The sequence below is a fragment of the Gavialis gangeticus genome, unplaced genomic scaffold, assembly GCF_001723915.1.
Source record: "Gavialis gangeticus isolate Ggan-Ray unplaced genomic scaffold, GavGan_comp1, whole genome shotgun sequence".
NCBI classification, from domain to species: domain Eukaryota; kingdom Metazoa; phylum Chordata; order Crocodylia; family Gavialidae; genus Gavialis; species Gavialis gangeticus.
In genome coordinates this window covers 31,258,808-31,264,066 of record NW_017729026.1, presented here as the reverse complement: position 1 = coordinate 31,264,066, position 5,259 = coordinate 31,258,808, and the positions used below count along the sequence as shown (strand labels likewise).

General features: G+C 52.0%; 1 protein-coding gene across 5 annotated transcripts in view; it reads right to left on the bottom strand.

Annotated features, from left to right (window-relative positions):
- The window catches only part of BEND3 (BEN domain containing 3), a 34,035-nt gene extending 29,259 nt beyond the window's left edge, over positions 1-4,776 (bottom strand). For 3 of the 5 annotated variants that reach the window (XM_019520139.1, XM_019520140.1, XM_019520142.1), the window contains exon 1: positions 4,641-4,776. The gene's annotated coding sequence lies outside the window, so the exon portion shown is untranslated. Of the gene's footprint in view, positions 1-1,174; positions 1,866-4,640 lie in introns of those variants that run through there. The other 2 variants (XM_019520138.1, XM_019520141.1) reach the window with 1 other exon arrangement.
- Positions 4,777-5,259: the final 483 nt, after the last annotated feature.

The window sequence follows — 5,259 nt, the reverse complement described above, 5'->3', positions numbered from 1 at the left end:
CAGAGCCGTGAGCAGCTCATTGGGGTAGTACAGGGGGCAGTTCCCACTACTGCATGCGCCCCTAGGGCAGGCATAGGGGCAGGCACAGGTGTGTGCCTCCTGGATCTGTGAGTGGGGTGAGGGCGGGCTGCCCACTCTGGTGGAGCCGGGCTCTTCCTGGTGGGGGGCACTGGACCGGGGCTGCGCTCAGAGTGGGCAGCAGCTGTGCTGGGAGGGGGGCCTACAGGGTGGGCTGCAGCCACACCAGAATTTGCCATCACCCCCCCCCATGACCTCTTCTCTCCAGTGCTCCTGCCTGCCCTGAGTGCAGTCCTGGCCTAGGCCCACCCCTGCTGGCAAGAGCCTGGCACCGCCCCTGGCCCCAGTTTGCAGCAGCAGCCCACCCTCACCCCATGCACAGATCTGGGGGTGCACATTCCCCCTATGCCTGCCCCGGGGGTGCATGCAATGGCAGGAGCTGCCCTCCTGGGGCGAGCCACTTGCAGCTCCATTCCCCACCCCATCTTGGCTGACCAGCACCTGTCCCTGCCCCAGCTCTGCTCCCTCCCTTATCGTGGAGGCCTCGATCTGCCTCCCCTCCATGCCCCTTCCTCCCCTCCACCAGACTTACTAGCTGGATGCTGCTGTCCAAGCTGCTGGGCTGGCCACATGCATGCTGCAGCTGCGCGTATGCACACGGCATTTGTCAGCAACACTATCAGCTACATCAGCCAAAAAAAGCTGATTGCCAATAATGTCAATTTTCCTTTTATCAGTGCCAATACGATATAAACTGATGCATCAGTGAGCCTCTAATACTAGATATTTATAGAGCTGACACCTGGTATGCCAGCAAAGCACGATCCTCAGGTAAATACTAATTCTCAATGATGGTCAATGCCTGCATTGCAGCTATATGATAAATTTTATTTATTGACAAGAAACCTGTATATTTAAATTCAAGATGGTCATTTTTTTGCCAAACTGTATGAACCAAAACACAGACTTAGTATACAAGAATTGTCTTTACTAGACATCATTACCATAATGGATTTGCATGCAGTTATGCTTTATCTTTTCCTTCTGTTTAAAGAAAATGTTTACTTCCATAAAAAAACAAAAAAAACAAAAAAAAAAAAACTTAAGCAGAAGTGCAGTGGCAAAGTCCAGAACTGATCCAAAAAACTTTCCTCACCTTTTTGAGTGCCTCAGAGTAGAAAACTCAGGCAACTCCCAGTTTCATACTGAAGTTCTCTAGATGTCTCTCAGCTCTTTAAAGTACAGCTCCTGCACAAACCCAGACCAGGGTGGTTCTGAACAGTTTGACACTCATCACACACCTATACTTTATCAGGATTCAAAGACTAGGCAATCCAGGATTCAAAGATAGGCAACCTACATTGCCCAAGATGTCTGTAGGTACATTCACAGTAGATTGATAGGTATCAGATGGATTGGGTTTGCAAAAAAAATTGTTTATGGTCACTTTAAATGGTGTTGGTATTGGTCCCTCCTAAAGGTTATGGCATTCAGCTAAAAAATGGAAGACATTCAGGTACTTCCAAAGTTTGAAGGGCCTCAATCAATGGCCCGCCTCCTAGAAGAGTACCCTTATTACCACGCTGTACTACGTTGAGACACTGTCTGCTCTCTACCTGTTGAAGATGTGCCTCCATGCAGCAAAGAATCCAAGATTCTTGTAGCCAGAAAAAGGGTAGTGCAATTTTGTAGCCTGCTTGTTGGGATTCTCTCCTCCTGGGTTGGGGGCTGGGTTCTAGTTCCTACTCCCTGGACCAGTTACATATTTTATAATAGAGTCATTGTATAAAATATGTAAAAAGTTCTGTAAGCAGGGCCAGTAATGCAGGACCCTACTCCTACACCTCTGGGAAAGTGTCCTAACCACTAACTCTTGATTCACTGTGGCAAAGTATAACAGTTTTCATAACCCAGCTGGGGAGTACCTCTAGCTACATTAATGTCTCCCCTGGCTACATTAAGAACAAACCCATCTCTTCTCTACTTGGGAAATGTTCTAACAGGCTAGGGACAGAAGTTACACATAAACTGGGTAAAGTTGATTGGACACCAGTTGAAACCTGTAACAAAACACAAGTTCAGTGTACATAAACTGCTTTCAAAATGACCAAACCTGGTTCAAGATAAATCTGGATGGATGAAATATCCAACTTAACTGATTTAGGTTAAAAGAGTTTATGAAACTTCTATCCCAGATCCCCTCCTGATTCAAGTTAACTCACAGACCCCCAGTATCCCAGGATGCTTTGCGGCCCTGGGTTATGCTGTCTGCTTCAGAGAAGCAGGGCCAGCCCCACTCCCAGACGTCACAGAGCTGAGGCAGTAACACCTCTGCTCCCTAGCTTGTTTCCTGCCTGAGCCAGTTAGCCTGGTGGGATGGGGTGGGGCAAGGGGAACAGACCTCCAGCGCCATAGCCTAGGTCTGCATAGTGTGAGGGGAAGGAAAGCCCCCACCATGGGGACTTTTTGTCCCTGTCACAGCCTGGTGAACTGGGCTGGGTTTACTTCAGCCCCACCCCTTCCCCGGCCACCTGCATCTGAGGAGCTGCAGCGTGTGTAGCCAGTCCTGCTGCCCGAGCATGCAGCAGGCTGAAGAAGGGTGGTTCAATGGCTGGACTCCACTTCCTAGCAGCCCCAGCAGCAGGAGCTCCTTCAGGCCACTGCCTCTAATGTTGCTGCCACTGTCAGACCCGGCCCTAGCTTCACTGCCCCAGCACTCCAGCCTGTCCACTCTGCAGCCACCACTGGGGGCGCCTGATGAGGTCTCCATGGGGATGGAGCTGGGACCTGTGTGGGCAGGGCATGCTCAGCCAGGCAGATGCGATGGGGCCACAGGTAGGTGGGGAGTGCTATCCAGGAGTGGGACAGGCGGGCAGAGCTGGGATCTTGGGGCAGTGACAGTTTGGGGCTGCAGTCTGAGGCAAAGACACAATCTACTGTCCACAAATCCCTGCGATGAGTGCCGTTTCTGCAGGCAGGGGCATACTGGGAGTGGATCACAGCTCTGCTCTGGGCCCTGGCCATCACCATCCCAAGATCACGGCCCTGCCTACCTATCTTGCTCTCGAATGCCACTCCCTGCCAGGCTGCAGCCCCATCCCACTGCCCAGCCAAGCGTGCCCTGTTAGAGCATGTTCCGGGCTGGTCTTGGGTCCCGGGGCAAAGCAACTTAGGGACTTTTGGTGAGCTGCTGCAGGAGGTGTTGGGGGGGGGGGGAGGTTGCTGACCCAGCTCGCAACAGCTCCCCAATACTTGCTAAGTGGCCCTCCAGCCCAAATAACTGTCCACTCCTGTGCAAAACCCTTTCAGGGGTACTGCTGCACAGGCACAGCCACCACAGCCAGGTACAAGTGCCCCATGTGCCTCATGCCCAGCCAGATGAGAAGGGCAGTGCTTGAGCAGGTACTCCTTCTGCATTAGATTAGGGCTATCTGATAAACCTAAAGCAGGCAAGAGAGTCTGCTTTTGCTGTAACCCTCCCTGCCCACACTCCTCCCAAACAGAAGCAGGCAGGACAGCTCCACCTGCCCCACCACCTGCTTCCAGGAGATGCTGTGAAGGGTCAGATATGAAGGGCTGAAGCACAAAGTGCCTTTTTCAAGTCACTATTTGCCCAGAAGTGCATCTAACATCTCTCCCAACTATACAGCTGGTTCAATAAATGATACTGCTAAAAACATCCTTAACTGTCATAGTTTGGGTTATTAATAACCAGATCCTCAACTTGAAAAAAACTATTGTAGCTCAGTGAAAGCCATTTTTTAAATCAGCTGAACACTTGGTCTCTCTAGAGCCACTGAGTGTTCAGTCATGTCTTAAGTGGTAACCTAGCCACTCATTCATTCAATTAACAGCACAATAAAATGAGGAATAAGCCACAAAGTTATCACATAAACTGTGTAATAACTGTAGCCAGTTCCTATCATGCCTTTAATTGAATCCGTGGCCAGCGCTCCCAGACTCCTGCAGGCTCCAGCAGCTGGTAGCTGATCAGGGCACCCCTCCAGAGCTCCCCCAGTGCTGGTGATACGATGCAATGGGATCGATGCTGGATTCCACCATGACACCTCCTGTTGGGATTTTGCATCAGAGCCCTTCTCACCTTTAATTTAACATCTGTCAGAAGCCTATGTATCACCCATTAATAACAATAAGAGGTTTGAGAGTAGTTTTCTTCTGTGGCACTGGGGTCCAGTCCTGAATCTTTGTTACCTCCTGCAACACAAACCAAACACTAACAGATTTCTTCCAGATTTCCTGGAATTTTTCTGCAACTTCAATTACTAACTTTTTATTAAAACACCCCTCCACTTGTGGAAACTAAAAGACACTAGGTCTGCTCGACATGCAGAATGAGCAACTGAACGGAAAGGGCAATGTCAGCCTTGCACTTCTGCCTGCAATGTCTTCATCTGATAGTGTTACCAGTCACACCTAAAATTACTACAGCAGAAGGAAATTACAGAGAAAAAATAGATTTTCTTTGCTCTGTATGTACCAACTGGCAGCATGTTGCATACAGTCAGCCAGGCTCCCTGTCTGTAGCCTGTGCTGTTCCCTACCCCCGGAAAATAGGTATTAAGATGTAACGTGAAAGGACTTAAAAAGACAACAAGACTCACTGATGGATCTGGCACCTGAAACTAGTCTGAAACTTTTCTTCAGAGAACTTATCCAAGTCACCTGCACTTGGAGCAAGGGTGAATGAAGGGAGACCACGAAAGCAGTGGGAGGCCAGCGTGGCCTTGCCCTCAAAGTCAAAGTGAACCCGACGGCAAGAAATGACGAAGCAGGAGGAGCAGAAACAAACCCTCCCATGGAGGAGCCCCAAGGCGCCCGCGCCACTACCCCGAGCGGGGTAACGGGGTCCCCGCCCCGGCGGCTCCGAGCCCCGCAGCTTCGTGCGTTTGCAGCCGGGGGAGACGAACCCGAGCCGGCCCGCGGGGAAAGGGCGGCCCGGGCCGGCGGCCCCCACGGGCAGGACTTATAGGGCGCGCAGCCGCTGCCTTTTATTTTTAGCGCGGGGGCGACTCCTCCCCGCAGCCAGGGGCCCGCACTGTGCCCAGCGCCGCGCCGCGCCGCCGCTAGGGGGCACCTCCGCCACGCGGGTGGGGGCGGGGCACAACGTCACCCCCCAGGCACGGCTAGGGAGGGGCTCGCGGGCGCCGCTGGCCGTTGGGGGCAGAGCGCCTCGCAGGTAGCCACATGTTGGGGGGGAGGGGACGCTCCCACGCACTGCTC